At 43.9% G+C, this 17,672-nt stretch overlaps 1 non-coding gene across 1 annotated transcript; it reads left to right on the top strand.

Annotated features, from left to right (window-relative positions):
- Nucleotides 1-10,674: 10,674 nt before the first annotated feature.
- trnak-cuu (transfer RNA lysine (anticodon CUU)) lies at nt 10,675-10,747 on the top strand. Its single transcript has one exon. It is a non-coding gene; the product is annotated as a tRNA-Lys (tRNA).
- The last annotated feature ends 6,925 nt before the right edge of the window (nt 10,748-17,672 follow it).

Raw genomic sequence — 17,672 nt, 5'->3', positions numbered from 1 at the left:
TGTGAAGGAACTGCTATGTTCATGTGTGCTTGGTTTTACAGAAAATCCCAACAACGTGGTGGCATTTTCAGGGGACACAATGGTGCAGTGGTCAGCACTGTGGCCTCACAGCAAGAAGGTTCAGCTCTCCTCTGTATTTGGTTGCTAGGAACCTGAATCAGTCCTCAGTGGAGCGGTGCTGCTGAGGCTGAGTGAGGCTTGAGTGAGGGACTGAGCAGGAGCAAACAGGTTCAAGCAGGTTCAGGCAAACTCCACTCAGTCCACCAACATCAAAGCAGAGGAACTGAGTTCATCTAACAAAATGGATTCATATCATCTCCACTTGGAATGCTCTGGAACTACAAGTACACTTAAAATGGCCGACTTAAGACAACAGAAGGAACTTTGAAGTAGATTTGATTTATTTAAGTCAGTGACAGTCATTTTTTTCAAGAACTTAGTTCAGGTAACTTCATTGTTTTACTAAGATGAGCTTTAATGTGATAAAATTGAAACAAGACCTTCATGTATTTATGGATCCATCACAAATATGAGCCTTCCCAGTCTGTCAGGTGGTAGAATTCAGTCAGCACCAATAACAGGAGAGTCAGAGTTTAGAAACCAAAGACAGACATTAAAGTCTCACATTAAAGTGTTATATCTTTGAAAATATACTGCAATACATGAAATATTATATTTCCATGGATGGAAACCTCGTTCTTATATTCTTTAATATACTGCAATAGTAATGGACCCTCTATGACACTGTAGTGATGAATCTATCAAGGAGTACAAATTATAATCAGAGAATTTTGAAGTCAAGTTTGAGATCAGTTTGATCCTCTCTCTCCCTCTCTCTCTCTCCCTCTCTCCCTCTCTCTCTCTCTGTCTCTCTGTCTCTCTCCCTCTCTCTCTCTCTCAGGAGCTTTTAAATGAATATTTTAATAAAACAGAACAGGAGACTGAAGAGTGATCACTAAAACCCACAGGCTGAATGGGACATCTTTTAAAAATATTGAACCACTGAGTAAAACCATAGAAGCGCTCCTGTCTGGTCGGTGCTAACAAGTTAGCTGTTGAGTGAGTCCAGCTGTGCTGTCTAGGAATCCTGGTAAAAAGCCTCCACACATCAAACAGCTGGTGTGTTGGTGGATCTGTGGATCCTGCTGGAAGAAGCAGGATGGAGCTCTGAATGGTTCCTGTCTAAAAGAGCTTCTCTGTGCAGCTCCCATCAGCTCCTAAAAACAGGAAACCAGCAGATTCAGTGTTGAACAGTGGCATTAAAATGTTTCAAAAGCTGTCCTGTCCACCATTTGTTGGTGCAAAGACATTTAAAAACACCAGTTGAACATTTTCCAAAGTTTTCTGTGTAGGTTCTCATTCATCCAGGTCATCGTAGATCGAAGCGAAGTAAAACCTGGTCAACTGGACGTAAGTTTACGTACCGTAGTTTAAAACTTACGTCCAGTTGACCAGATTTTACTTCGCTTCGATTTTCCAAGGTTGCTCTCACCTTCTTTCAAACACCTGGAACGATTTCCTCCAAATCAAAAGAAACTGGTGAAAAAACAACAACAAAAAACTCCTGGAGAATCAAACTCCACCCTCTGCTCCAACTGGACTTGGGACTTCAAATGACCTCCATTAAAAGCCTGCCTGCATCCCCATTCACTGACTGTTGTGCTGTGGGTCTCCTGGACAAACATGGCAGGGATCCTCTTGATCTCCAGGAGTTTAAAAAGAGCAGCTCTTTTAAAATGGGTTCTGGCTCCATTCAGGCTTAGAGAGCTGAGATTAAAATCACACATGAATAAAAGAGGGAACCCAAGAAAACAAGTCAGCATGAAAGAGGAGCAGATTTTAAAACTCCTCATCATTTCCACCTCCAGGAGTGAAGCCCCCCGGGACCCAAGAGGCTCCAGCTGGCAGAGTTCTCACTCATTTCTCCACCACCTCGCTAACCTGAGCTGTAGCATCTGAGAACAAATCAGTGACCCCCTTCAGTCCAGAGCCGACTCCACAAACTCTGAGCCCCACTTTACCCACAGCCAGCCGGCCTCCTCAACACTGCATGACACACGACGACTAAATTGAAGACTGAGGCGTCTCATCAAGAGATCTGTCACATGCGTCTGCTGTGGAGGGTCAATCTGTCCGTCCACATTCAGATCATTGATGCAACGACTCTGCTATGATCAAACTACTCAGGATGAAACAGACCAATGTTGACATCAAGTAGCAACTCAGCAGCTGATCAACAGAGTCCTAAGCACCAGTAGAGCCTGTTCATCATCCCTGGGTGATCTTAGAATTCTTTCTTTGATCTCACCTTGATTTCTCAATGATTTTTTTGTACACACAAATTAGGAGTTGATGGGAGTTGTTGCAGATACCAGTGTCCAAAGTCCAGCTTGAACCCAGTTTGTGCCACTTATTTGTCAAGCTAGCAGAGATTCTTTTCACTGCCAAGCTAAAGTGACTTCTGTCAACAAAGGTAAACATACAAAAGGATATTTCTACTGTCAGTTCAAGATTTTTATCAAACTCCTTTTTCATAGCTTCAACCTTCCTCTTGTGTTAGGTTTCTGTTCCCATCTCTGATGTTAACAGGTCGGTTTTGACCCACATCTTCAATCAGCTGTAAAATAAACTAAAAAGAATTTTCTATCATCCAAGTTGTTTCCCATCTCTTGGTTACCTTGTTAGGCTTCCTTATCCATGGAAATATTGATTTGAATATTTTGTTGTGGGCCTCTGGACCTTTTTTAGTCAGTAAACCCTCGATTTCAGTTTAAAAAATTATCAAATGAACCTCAAGAAAATCATAGAAATAAACAAAAGGTTGTTGTGTTTGCTGACCATTACTGAGGGTTGTTAGAACACATCTCTGACATGGATTGGTTTGATTTATTATTCATTTTAATATTATTAACTATTGTAACATCCATGGTGTTATGGGTCAGTTTAGACCCTCATATATTTACTTCAAGAAAAAGACAAAAAAGTATTTTTTTCAGCAACAGAACTTTAATACAAACACAAAATGAAAAGCAGAACAAGCGAGAACCCAAAATATGGATTTGCAAGGTCAAACAAACAACAACCAGTCAAGCAAATCAAACCAACAGAAACCAACTACTGGTTCAAAACCAGTAAAAAACAAAAACAGAGGAAAAGTCTCTGTGTGTTTAGATGCGTGTGTATGTGTGTGTGTTTAGATGTGTGTGTGTCAAAAACGGACACTTTATTTTTTTGACAACTTGAGCCAACAGTGGTGGTGTCTGTCAAAGAGGTGGAGCTCTGTCCTTCACCTGCAAGATTTCAGCAGGCAGCTCAGGTCTAGTTTTCTTCACTGTGCCACCATGATAAGTTTCCTCCTGAGAAGTTCTTGTCCAAGGTCATAGCTGGTAAAAGAATTGTCACAGTGATACTGGGACCCTGCAGTCCAGTCGTCATATCCAGGACCACACTGGACATGGCCGTCTTTGTTTGTTTTGTTGTTGTGCAACGTGAGAGAACGTGACAGACCATTTTATACCAAAGACAGGCTGTGTGTGTGTGTGTGTGTGTGTGTGTGTGTGTGTGTGTGTGTGACCATGTTAAATTCTTTTAAATAAATATGTTTCAACCTGCTATTATTTGTATGCTGTATGATTTCTGAAACCCAAGACTAACTCAGGTGTACATACTGCAACCTAAAGTATGGTAATGAGGAGAATGATGAAAAATCCATTTCAGTCTGGTTTTAGAGCCCAGCACAGAGACAGCACTGGTAGAAATTACTGACACCTTGAATTTCATCAGATCATGGCTTTCAGTCTGTACTCATCCTGTGAGACCTCAGTGCTGCCTTTGACACAATTGACCATCAAATCCTGCTACAGGGACTTGAACACTTCAACGCTTCCTTTTGGTCATTTTATTCAAAAACACTCCGTAAATTTCCATTGTTACTCAGATGATATTCAATTCATTCATCAACAAAGCCGGATGTAGGCCAACATTTATCTAAACTGCAAGCATGCATTCCAGACATAAAGGCCCGGATGACTTATAGCTTTTTACAGTTCAACTCTGATAAGACAGAAGTTCCTGTGCTTGGCCCCAAACCCTTCAAGGCACATGACTGAGTGATATCACTGCTCTGGATGGCATCACTATGGCCTCCAGCAGCACAGTGAAGAACCTAGGGAGTTCTATTTGGTCAGGATTTGTCCTTCAGTTCCCACATGAAACAAATTTCAAGGACCGCCTTTTTAAATCAACAAAATATCTGAAATTAGAAACATTCTGTCTCAAGATGTTGCTCAAAAAATAGTCCATGCATTTGTTACTTCTAGGCTGGACTATTGTAACTCTTTATTATCAGGCTGCACCAACAAGTGGTTGAAGACTGCAGCTGGTCCAGAATGCACCTGCACGTGTATTGACAGAAACTAGGAGGAGAGACCACACCACCCAAGTCTTAGCTTCGCTGCACTGGCCTCCAGTAAAATCCAGAGTTGTGTTTAAAATCTTTCTGCCTGCTTTTGAAAAAACAAACCTGATGTATGTTCTTGTATGATAATTATTTGAATGATTACAGGGATGTATTTTTGCAGCATCCAAAAGTAACCTGGTTTCAGCCCAAACAGCAAGTTAGCTCCCAACACAGGTTGAACTGAAGTGAAGTAAGTAAGTAAGTTCCACACGTGGAACCTCATGTCTTTCATGATGTTTCTGGTGTTGCAGCAGGTATCTGGAGGGTGGGGAGCTGTTCATTCCTCCTAGTTGGAAGCACCTGGGCCCATTTTTGGTTCATCGTTGTGTTTTTTTTTTTTTAGTTAAATACATTCATTAATTGGCTTTCAACCTGCGTCTCCCACTCTTTTGTCACAGCTTCAGTGCCACATTTTGACAAATGTTTTCTGCCCAGTGTGTGTTCTTATGTGTCTTTTCCAGTTTCCCTTTTACCACAAACTGAGCAGGGAAATGGTTTCTCTCCGGTGTGCGTTCTCATGTGCCTTTCTAGATTTCCCTTTTCTGACCATCTTTTGCCACAAACTGAGCAGGTTAATGGTTTCTCCACAGTGTGCGTTCTCATGTGCCTTGTTATTTGTCCCTTTTGTGAGAATCTTTTGCCACAAACAGGGCAAGTGACTGGTTTCTCCCCAGTGTGCATGCTCATGTGTGTTTTCAGATGTCCCTTAACTGAGAATGTTTTGCCACAAATGGAGCAGGGGAATGGTTTCTCCCCAGTGTGTGTTCTCATGTGGTTTTTCAGATATCTCTTTTCTGAGAATCTTGTGCCACAAACTGAGCAGGGGAATGGTTTCTCTCTAGTATGTGTTCTCATGTGTCTTTTCAGATATCTCTTTTCTGAGAATCTTGTGTCACAAACTGAGCAGGGGAATGGTTTCTCTCCAGTGTGTATTCTCATGTGTGTGGTCAAATATCCCTTTGAGAATCTCCTGCCACAAACGGAGCATGGGAACATGTTCTCCCCAGTGTGTTTTCTCATGTGTTCATCCAAACTCCCTCTGTTTCTAAAACTTGTACTACATGTGGAGCACTGAAACGGATGCTCATCCTCACTGACTTCTGTTTGAGATTCAGATGGACATAACATCACATTCTTGATCATCTCTGATTCTCTTTTAGTCTTTACTTTTTGCTCTTTTGAGCTGCAATGAGTCACTTCCTGTCCTGGCCTCGATTTCTGAAGCAAATTCTGTCTTGAGCAAAAGAGTTCCTTGTGCTTTCAAAGAGCTGCAATAGTGACATCAGTTCAAGCCGGCAAAACGACTCCTGCTCTGGTCCTGCTAAGTGTTGTGATGCTCTGTGTTTAGCTGACAAGCTAGCAGCTCAAGACTCATTGATCTGGACTGAAACTGCATTTAAATGAAAAAATAAGGCTTCATTTGTGTCTGCATGAGTTTTGCCTTTGTATTTTGTTCTCTAAAGCGACTGTAACATTGGTTAATTCTGACGTGACTCATTTGGATATCATGTGACTTGCTGCAGGAGAGAGAGACTGCTGAAATGTGTGTGTGTGTGTGTGTGTGTGTGTGTGTGTGTGTGTGTGTGTGTGTGTGCTGACTGTGTTTTAATGTTGAAGTGTTAATTATAATGTTGTATGCATTTCTTTGGAGGCTTTATATTAAATCAGGAGTGTAACAGGGAAGAAGCCAATAGTTTTAGGTTGCTTTTAATTTATCTGTTTATTTTCTTGTGAAGGAAAGCTTGTTTGTAGATTACATTCATGAACCAATTAACATCATTAATATATTTTGTTTTTCTGTAATTGTTAATTTCAAGTTAGCTGCCAAAACATCCATTTTGATGTACACATTTACTTTATTTACATTATTATTATGTTAATTTTTGAAAGTTTTTTTAAAGACACACACATAAGAAAACAAACTAGTACAGCTGTGGTCCTGGAGACAGAGACACTGCTGAAGTGTGTGCACAAAATTACTACTTTAAGAGTTGACAAAATTATCTACAGTCGCTGAAAAATGTGAGTGATACAGTATCAGCTTCCTCTCATCTCTCTGTCACTCAGCTGTGTGTGTGTGTGTGTGTGTGTGTGTGTGTGTGTATCTTCTTAGGCTGCACAGCGCGCACACACACACACACACACACACACACACACACACACACACACACACACACACACACACACACACACACACCCCTCCCAGCTCCACGACCCTCCGTCAACTTCCAATCACTGTTTGGATGCAAACGACCCAAGATGGAGCCTGTCAGGTTTCAGCACCAACACTGACTTCTGCTGCGTTCGGTTGCACTCAGAATATGAAGATTCTCTTTCTCTCTCTCCCTTAAGAAAATAACAGATCCCCCACAAACTGAGTATGAACAAGAGTTACTACAGTAACTGAAAAATCCACTGGAAAAGGCACCAATGAGATGAGAGGTTACACCTCTTCTCACTCTTTCCCTCCTGAGTCTGTGCCCTGTCACTGATGCGTCTTCAGCATCTTGGGAGAGTTCCTTCTCTACTTTGTCACGGCTCCTAACCCCCTACAATCGCACCATGTTCCATAAAAGAAAGAGGAACAGGTGATGTTGGTCCATGAGAAGTCCATCACAAATGACTTGGATATGGAGGATTTGATAGAGTTCTGCAAAGGGAAACAGGAGACTGTTGTTGTAGAATGGATTGATGAGAAAGGAGAGTGGAGCTGTTCAGGTGCTTGCAAAACAAACAAGCTTAAAATGAGACGAAAAGACAGAAAAAGAGATTTAATACAATGCTGACCCTTTTTAGTTTTGTTGATATTGGCTTTATTGAGAGGTCTTATTTTATTACTTTATTTTGCAAATTAATCTACGAATTAGACCATCCAATGAAGATAAATTTTATGTTGTTGGTTGTCAAGATCTGGATGGATGTTTTATTTTATTCTTTATTTTATTTATTTTCTATTTATCAGTTTTGTTTTTCAAGTCTTGGTGAAGGAATTTTTCTCGAATAACTTGGCCTACCCTTTTTGTTTTGTTGATATTGGCAATAGTGACAAGTGTTATTGTTGGGTTTGAATATGTTTGATACAGGCCATCCAGTGAAGGTAGATGTCAAGATTTAGTTGGTGTGATCTGAGGAAGAATTTTTTTTTTTAGTTTTCTTTTTCCTGTGTCCAAGGATATCACAAACCCCATAGAATCCATGCCTCTCGTCATTTTTGTTGTTGTTGTTTTCTATGCGTGACTCCCCCACTGCCAGAGCTCTTTTCATCTGGGTTCACGTACCTCCAGTGTCTGCAGCTCCGTTTACGTCACTGTGATTAGTCCTGATATCTAGCAGTGCTAGAATGTCCAGTTTTTTCGCAGATGTCGCATGCGACCTCCCAGTCCACTGTCTTTGAGCTGTTCACACCTCATTACTTTTGTCGCGGCGGTGGTTAGTGCCTCACCTTGATTTGGGGGAGGAAAGTCGCCGACGCCTAAAATCTTGTGAACTGGGCTTTAACCTTCATGTGGGACAAGTGGGACCAAGTTGGACCGGTCTTAGGGTAAAGGTCTGATAAAGAGCAATCCAGTTACATGACAAAATCAGTTATCCAGAGAACCACCTAACACCCCCACCCCTCCACCCCACCACACTCTTTCCAACCTCCATCACCACCATGTGCCCCCTTCCCATTTCTGTCTGCCCCCTTACATATGCCTGTCTAGAACCGGCCCTGCTGCAGCTCCACTTCCTGGGCTGAATTCGGGGCCCAGCAGGTCCCTGGCGGGGACTCACCTGCTCTGTAGAGCCTGACTCGGGGCTTCAGCACGGCATCGAGCAGCAACCTCTGCCGGCGGTTCTCCCGCTCGTACTCCGCCACGGTTTCCTCCAGCAGAGCCACGATCTGCTCCGCGGCCGCCGCCAGCCGCTCGGTGAGCAGCGCTCTCAGCACCGGGACTCCAGCCGCTGAGTCTCCTTCTCCCAGCTGCAGCAGGAAGTCTTCAGCGGCGGCGAGGATCCGCTCCTGGACAGACACCCGCAGAAGCTGCGTGGCGCACATGTTGCGGCTCTACTGGCGCCACTCAGCCTTCAGGAAACACAGACCGAGATCGGGGGTTCACGGACTTCTCCTTCTTTCCTTTTTTGAAAATGTCCCGCTTTCTTATGTTTCTTCATCTTCCTCTCCTTCTTCTTCTTCTTCGGTTGGCATCCAGCTTATTTGCCCATTCCCGCCACCTTCTGTTCCAGAGTGTGGACCAAACAGTCACTTCCAGTCTTCTTCCGATCCTAACCAGATCTACTACAATATTCGACCATCATGTCTATCATTAAACTCCTCATCCCTCACCTGTGTCCCCTACTGCCACCTCAGATATCCCTGCTCCACCTGCTCCTCTTCCTGACATCCCTCACACAAGCCTGTCTGGTGCTTCCCTATCAGTTTCAGTGGTTTATTTCCTGCTCTGACAAGTCAAGACTAAGGAGATGATTGTGGACATGAGGAAGGAGAGGAGACCTCAGCAGCCACTGTTCATCCAGGAGCTTGAAGTGGAGAGGGTGTGCAGCTTCAAATACCTGGGCGTCCACATCAGCCAGGACCTCACCTGGACACTTAACTCCACACAGCTGGTGAAGAAGGCACAACAGTGGCTGTACTTCCTTTGGAGGCTGAGGAAATTTGACATGTCGCCTAAGATCCTCAGCAACTTCTACAGCTGCATCACTGAGAGCATCTGAGCAGCTGCATCACAGCGTGGTACGGCAGTGCTGCTGCTATGGACCGCAAACGCCTGCAGAGAGTGGTGGAGACTGCTGAGGAGACCACCAGGACTCCACTGCCCCCCCTGCAGAGCATCGACCACCACAGTCCACAGCAGAGCTGCCTCCATCTTGAAGGACCCCACCCACCCCAACACGTCTGTTCACACTTCTACCCTCAGGCCGGAGGGACAGAAGTGAGAAATGCAGAACCACAAGACTAAAGAAGTCTTTCTTTCCCTCTGCAATCAGACTCCTAAACTCCTAACAAAACTACCTCAGGACCCTACTTGAACTCTGCCTACACGTGAACAATTTTTGTTTTTGCAATACTCAAATATTTGGCACAGTACTGTTTAATTGCACTGTTTCCTCACTTCTCTACTGTCATTGTTTATTGGAAATTTATCCAAAAAAAGTAATTTCTTTTTATATTCCTAGCATAAGGAATATATGTTTCTATACTGTACATATGACAACAAACACTTTGAATCTTTAATCTTTGAATCTTGAGTTTTGTGTTTGATCTTAGAATTCTTTCTTTGATCTCTCCTTGATTTCTCAATGATTTCTTTGTAGACACAAATTGTCTTTGATCTCTCAATGAGACAAAGACATAGAAGCTCAAACCTCAGCCTCCAGGAGGCCGTGATCCTATAGTGGTCAGTACTCTGTGTTGTGGCTGCAGCAACCCTGGTTTAAATCCGGGTCACGGCAGCAACATGAATACTGACTAGTATTTGTTGTTAAACTGGACAGTTTGTCTGTTGAAGCTCTCTCAGACACTCCTTTATTCATCCTCCCTTCAGGCTCAGCAGCATCATAGTGAATGTGTCTGACTAGGATCAGAACCCTCAACCTGTAGGGCTGTGGTGCAATGAGAACACATCTGACAACGGATCAGAGGAGTGTCTCTTTGACTCCTGGAAAACTCCATTTAAAGCTGAGAGGAACTTGTTCTTCATCACCAAATTCCCTCCCTGCACGTTGTCTCTCGAAAAGCATTCAAATCAAAGTTGAACCTTTGACAAAAAGCTCCCAGTAGGTGATGCAGGCTCCACCTCGCTCTTGGTTCTGGAACCTCACCAGTTGAAGCTTTCTCACCACTTGGATCTCATGTTTCTGACATCTCTGAGCTTGTTTCCTATCCACCTGTCTCATATTGATGAGGTCATACAGCCTGATGATGTCTATGGTTCTCCTTTGAGTGGTTCCTTCTGGGAGAGTTCTCTCTCTGTAACTTGTGTGTGTGTTTGGTCGTATCCTGTTTCTCCTTGACAGCCCTTTAGTGTTTTTACCACTGGTGTCTCATCTGTGATTCACCTTTTATTTTACTGTTTTGTCAAAGATGAAGGTGTGTTTGTTGTCATTCATTAATCATGTGATTGCTCATGTGACTGTGAGTCTGATGAATTGCTTGTGTGCAGCAAACGTCTCTCACTCTGATCAGTTCATGCTATTGAAGCTACTCAGATGTAGCCTGACTAGCTCAGTCGGTAGAGCATGAGACTCTTAATCTCAGGGTCGTGGGTTCAAGCCCCACGTTGGGCGTTCATCTTCAACATCACTGCTTGTCCTCTCACTTTCTGCAGCTGTGATTGTGAATTGTAAGGAGAATCAATGAATAAACAACACGAACACAGGCTGTGTCTGAAGCTGCACCTGACTCAGAATGAAAAACCACTATGTACTCAATTGTATCCACTATCCATACTGACTCTGGAGAAATTTCTTTGTGTGTATTGATGGACACGAGCCAAGCAGAAATTTCCCATAATGCCATAAGGCGGTGTTTGGTCAGTGTGGAGCAGGCGTCAGTCTGACAACAATGTCACACTATTTTGTTATCACTTGACCAGACCCAAAAGTAGGCTCCAGGTATCAGTTTCTTCTCAATGCTAATGTCTGCTAGCTTAGTCTGCTACTTTCATGGCTCTGACTACAAAAAGGTCCAGACCCCTGGATATGGTGGTTCCTCCCTAAACGTAGATTCTGTCAGCTCATCTTTAGAAATCAACTCACCATGAACACAAGTAGATTTCAATGGACTGCAAATGTGTCTCATTTAATGGTAAACATGTCAAATATAAATTCCATCACCAGAGGAGGTCTGCTGCTGGAATTAAGCTCCAGATATTCACAAGATATTCTAGATCTTAAAATAAAGCATTTTTACATTTGATTTATTTTTCATTAGCCTGCTTAATGTGGTGTGATTTTATGCATCTTATATTAAATAGAGCTTCTTCAATGATAGTCCCTGAGGATGTTGGATGATATAAAAAGATGATATAAAAGAGTGTCATGACTTGATAAACTGGTGATGACGGCGTATCTTTAGAATGTTTTATCCAGTTGTTACTCGGGGCTCCACTCGTTGCATTTTTGTCTCGTCCAATGAGAAACGATCAGTCTCAGGTTTAAGCTCATCAATGAGTCCTTGTGGATCAGTGGCTTGCATGCATGAATGAGTTGGAACACTTCTTGGAAATTAAAGAGGATTTAATACAATTAAGAAAACACTTAAGACAGAGTGATAATTCCAGCAGAGTAATTAAAGCACTTATTGAGTAGCAGGGATGAATTAGCCTCCATTTATCTGAGCTTCAAGTAGACGGCAAAGAGGCAGGTGGAAAGGTGTGTAGGATGAACGATAGTGACCTCCAAACAAATGAAGAGGACTGAGTGGAGGCTGACCAGCTCTACGGAGTCAGGCGGAGTTTGGCAGTGAGACAGGAGTCCAGGCCTGAATAGGTGAAAACCAATGTAACCGGCTGACGTTCTCAGCTGTATTCTCCCATCGATGTACGATGCCTCTCCAATGAACTGGAGGGAGGACGGCTTCCAAAGCCTCCACCTCGTCGACCGTGGCTCCCGCTGACATTCGCTCGATGAAGAAGGGAAGCGCGTTGATTCGCTACCCTCTGGTCTCAGGCTGCTGGCTTCCTCGACTAAGCTGCTCTTCTCCAACACAAAGGTGGCTTCTCTTTGCTGGTCAGGATGGAGATTCAAGGCTCACAGGAGGTCAAGAGTGTAGCGACCGTGAGCTGAGATTGATGATGAATTACAAAAATAGAAAATAAAAAAAAAAATTAGTGGAATAGAAAAGGGGGAGAGCCGGACCAGCTGCTCTAGGAGCTCAAGCACAAAGGGCAGAAACAAGAAGGACTGAAGAGAGCGCCAGCAGTGGATGGTGTCACCACTGTTATAGTCAGGGGAGCACATAAGCGGTCCGCATGCACGCATGCGTAAGGAACCTGGACAAATGCGCTCGGCTTCAAAGGCTTTTATACGCTTTTGCGTACGAAACACGAAAATAATTATTTAGCGGGGCCTGTCTCTTTGACATTTTGAGAAGTGCTTTTGCCCGCGGTCGGTAGCAGTCGGTACGCAAAAGCGTATAAAAGCCTTTGAAGCCGAGCGCATTTGTCCAGGTTCCTTAACCATTCGCGCATGCGGACTGCTTATGTGCACCCCTGGTTATAGTAAACTGGTCTGCCTCAGAGCAGTGACCTTTGACCTTTGTGGGGTTGTTTGCCAATCAGCACACTTTGCTGTCTTCAGTCCTTCTCAGATATCAACAAATGAAGCTGGTTGAACAGACAGCAATCATCATCACTCAGAGACATCACCAAGAGAGGAAGATTGCTCAGAGTTCTGACAATGACAGTGAAGAGGCAAGGAAAGATGGACAACCACAGACAGTGAAACATTCGGAACATCATGTTTATACACGTGTGTGTGTGTGTGTGTGTGTGTGTGTGTGTGTGTCAGAATCAGAATCAGAATCTTTTATTTTCGTTGTAGGGGGGGGGGGTACAGTTAAAATAGTTAGATAGAGCGCTCTTCCAGAGCCACCGTGCACCACAGAATGCAGATATAAAGAAAAGATCCAAAAGATAAAAGATAAAAGCAAGATAAAAGACACTGTTAGAACAGAAAGATCCATAAACCCACCAACCAGAGGTGTGTCTGGTACAGATGTGGAATTATTGGCTCACACAATGTTGAGGCAACTGGGAAGAAGACAAACAAAAAAGGCTTGTGTGATTCAGACATTCATCAAAAATGGTCCTGTAGAACTGTTCAATGTGTCATGACTTCTATCCATTTTCTTCTGCTTATCCTGTTCAGGGTCATGGAGGGGGTGGAGCCTATCCAAGCAGCTTTTGGGCGACAGGCCGTGTTCACCCTGGACAGGTCACCAGTCCATGACAGGGTTAACACATCCACAGACAAACATTCAAAGCCAGACTCAGTAGGATCTCTCCACCCTACAGACTGTAAAGGAATCATCAAAGATGGCAGTTGGAGTTCTGTGGATCTGTGCTGGATTCCTCGTCCTCACGGACCAGAAGTCTGTCTGAAATACTACACTGATTGATGATCTTTTCATGAATCTGTAAATGCTTCTAAAATTAAGAGTAAAAAAAAATCCTATCTTCTTCATGTCTCAAGCCAAATCAAATCAAGAGTTCTTTTATGATAATTTTTTTTAACCGGACGTCTGCTTTGACTGGTTGGTTGTTGAAAGAGAGCAGGACAGGACAGACAGCAGAAGACAAATATAGAGAAGAAAAGACAAAAGACAGAGAGAAAGGAGGGAGAGAATGACAAAAAGATGGGAACAAGATGAGGGTGCAAGACAAGCAGAGAGAAAGACAAAGGGACAGGGGGATGGAAGACAGACACACAACCAACAACAACAACAGCAGCAGCAATAATAGTAAACTCGCTGCCAATAATAACATCTCCTGGTCACTGAAGCAATCAACTTCAGCATAATAGGAGGCTTGAAGAGCCAGGAAATAAAATATAAGCACAATACTGATGTGAATGTCAGTGCAATACTGAGAACACTGATATGTAGACGACTAGTAGGGGTGGCACGGTGGTGCAGTGCAAGGCAAGGCAAGGCAAGGCAATTTTATTTGTATAGCCCATTTTCACAAACAGTTTGTCTCAAAGGGCTTCACATGGCATCATAACAACATCCTCTGCACTTAGACCCTCACATCGACTGAGGAAAAACTCCATAGAAAACCCTTTTAACAGGGAAAAATCTGAGAAACCTCAGGGTGAGCAACAGAGGAGGGATCCTTCACCCAGGACGGACAGACGTGCAGTAGATGTTGTTACAGACAAGAAAACAGTTTACAATACAAAATGTGGGAAACATGGAAATGTTAATAACAGTTAAAGAAGGAAGCTTCTGGAAGGGGAGGCAGGGAGAGCAAGCCAGCTTGATGGGGGACTGGATGGCAGACTGGTTCATGGAAGGGGAGCGCAGGCCGGTGTAACAGTAGGGAATGAGAGGGGGGGGGGATGCAGGCAACGGTTGGGGCTCTGGTGGATCTGTGGAAACACAGAGAGACTGCGAGACACCAAGGCCAAACTACAAAGTGCAACAAGTAGTGGTAGTGACAGTTCCAAAAATGTGCAGGGAGGAGAGGAGGAGAGAGGGGGAGAGGAGAGGAGAGGAGGGAAGGGCTCCATGTAACCTGATGTGTCCCCCAGCAGTCTAAGCCTGTAGCAGCATAGCTATCAATGGTTCAGAGCTACCTGAACCAGTCCTAGCTGAAGGCTCTGTCATAGAGGAAGGTCTTCAGCCTGGACTTAAACGTAGTTAAAGTGTCTGCCTCTCTGACCCATGGAGAGAGCTGGTTCCAAAGTAGAGGAGCCCGGTAACTAAAGGCTCTACCTCCCAGTCTGTTTTTATTGATACTGGGAATCACTAAAAGACCTGCATTCTGGGAGCGGAGCGCTCTGGTCGGACAGTACGGACTAATGAGCTCTTTCAAATAGGATGGAGCTTTATCATTGAGAGCCTTATAAGTCAGCAGAAGGACTTTGAAGTCGATTCTAGATCCTACAGGAAGCCAGTGGAGGGAAGCTAAAGTGGGAGAGATGTGTTCTCTCTTCTTAACTCCCGTCAAAACCCTCGCTGCAGCGTTCTGGACCAGCTGGAGACTCTTTAGGGAGTATTTAGGACATCCTGACAGGAGAGAGTTGCAGTAGTCCAGCCGAGAAGTGATAAATGCATGCACCAGTTTTTCAGCATCACTCTGGGAAAGGATATTCCTAATCTTAGCGATACTTCGCAGATGGAAGAAGGCGGTCCTAGTCACATGCTTTATGTGGGAGCTGAAGGAAAGGTCCTGGTCAAAAATGACCCCAAGGTTCCTTGCAGTTGTACTCGGAGTTAGGGTGATGCCATCTAGAGTAGAGATCCGATTCAAGAGTGTGTCCCTGTGGTGTTTCGGTCCAAAAATGATTACCTCAGTTTTATCTGAATTGAGCATTAAGAAGTTAGAGGACATCCAGGATTTAATGTCTTTCAGGCAGTCTTGCAGATGAGTAAGCTGGCTTGTGTCGTCTGGCTCCATCGACAAGTAAAGTTGTGTGTCATCTGCATAACAGTGGAAGTTGATCGAGTGCTTCCGGATTATGTCACCTAATGGGAGCATGTAAAGAGTGAAGAGAATCGGTCCTAAAACTGAACCCTGTGGTACACCATATGTAACTCTGCTATACAGTGACAGTGGTTGGCACTTTCACCTGGCCCTGTGATGGACTGGCGACCTGTCCAGGGTGAACCCCTCCTCTTGTACTGAGGCTGCTGGGACAGGCCGCAGTTCCCTCTGAGACCCTGAACAGGAAAAACTGTAGAAAATGGATTAATGGATGGAGTTTACTGTGTTTAGAGGGATTTTCCTGTTTCTCTTGATCACTTCTTCAATCTGAAAATACTTTCCAATTGAACAGTTAGAAAAATTTAACTTTTTGCAAAATGGGAGATGCTGGTTCTTCACATTTGACCTGCAGCGACAGTCTCAAGACAACAACACTTCTACTTTTGATGATGACAGTTTGTTCAACACTAAACTTCATCCAGTACCATGTTGTCAAACACTGGAACATCCACAGCACCTGAACAGGGACCTGAACCCTGGACCCTCAGATTAAAAGTCTGATGCTCTACCGTCTGTGCTACTCAGGCTCTTTCTACAGCATTTAGACAGGAAAAGAAACACCTGTGAAGGTCAAACTGCTGCTTTCTTGACTTGTTCAATCCTCCATGTTAAAGTCCACCATGCTTTTGATTGGCTTTGGTTCTCTGTGGCAAAATCCAACAAGAGGCTCCAAAAATGTCTTGAATGTCATAAGAATGCACAGGACAAGATGTTAGTCTCCTTCATGTCTGCAGTTCCTCCACTGGAAAGTAAAGTCAATGCTGTTCCTCTGCTGAAACCTGGGATCGGACCAGGGACCTTTAGATCTTCAGTCTAACGCTCTCCCAACTGAGCTGTTTCAGCTCTGAGTGAGGGCCCTGCTTCTCTCATTTTATAATCTCTTCCACTCTCACTAGAACTTCGAGAGGATTTGAGCTTCTGAAGTCATGACACATTGAACAGTTCTACAGGACCATTTTTGATGAATGTCTGAATCACACAAGCCTTTTTTGTTTGTCTTCTTCCCAGTTGCCTCAACATTGTGTGAGCCAATAATTCCACATCTGTACCAGACACACCTCTGGTTGGTGGGTTTTCTGGATCTTTCTGTTCTAACAGTGTCTTTTATCTTAAATATGCCACTTTCACATGAAAACATCAATAACAGGACAATATCAATACTATTATTGCTGCTGTTGCTGTTGCTGTTGTTGGTTGTCTGTCTGTCTTCCATCCCTCTGTCTTTCTCTCTGCTTGTCTTTCACCCTCATCTTGTTACCATCTTTTTGTCATTCTCTCCCTCCTTTCTCTCTGTCTTTTGTCTTTTCGTCTCTATATTTGTCTTCTGCTGCCCCAGGATCAGCTTCTATCACTCAGTGGTCCAGAACCATTATGAAGCCTGATCATAAATGCGAGCCCAGCTCTTGGAACAGGCCTGCTGCCACCACAACTAAGATCCTGCAGGTCACTAGAAACTCCAGTGTCCAGCTTACAAGTGGACTTTCCTCTGATCTATGGTGGTGCTGAGTTTAGCAAACATCTCCAACAAGAAGATGAAGGAGGCCATCAACTCCTCCAAGCTCAACATCTATATTGGCTTTACTGGGAGATCAGGAGGTCAAAGCAGATCTTCACCCTCCACCTCAGATGGTTTCTACTCACAGAGATGAGGGACCAGTTCAAACCAGCTACCTGGAGCTCCCTTAAGCCATTGTCCCGCCCCCCCCCCCCACACACACACACACACACAGCCTGTCTTTGGTATAAAATGGTCTGTCAAGTTCACGTTGGAAGATTTCTCTGACTCCATTGTGAATGAAGAGATTCTTCATCTGACACCTGAGTCTTGATCCACTGATTCCTCTGATCCACCTCTTTCTGCTCCAACAAGGCTGACATGGATCAGGTGGGTCCATGTCATCCAATCAGTAGGTTTCTCCTCTCAATTAATTTTCTTCATCCCAGTTCAGATTGATTCTCCTCAGCCTCATGAAGGAGCATCTGATCAGGTGTTTGGCTGCTTG

This window comes from Aulostomus chinensis, chromosome 4 (assembly GCF_037954235.1).
Source record: "Aulostomus chinensis isolate RoL2024-O1b breed Wild chromosome 4, RoL_Achi_v1.0, whole genome shotgun sequence".
Lineage (NCBI taxonomy): Eukaryota > Metazoa > Chordata > Actinopteri > Syngnathiformes > Aulostomidae > Aulostomus > Aulostomus chinensis.
The sequence above is the reverse complement of the archived record's forward strand: the minus strand, read 5'-3'. Positions and strand labels throughout refer to the sequence as shown.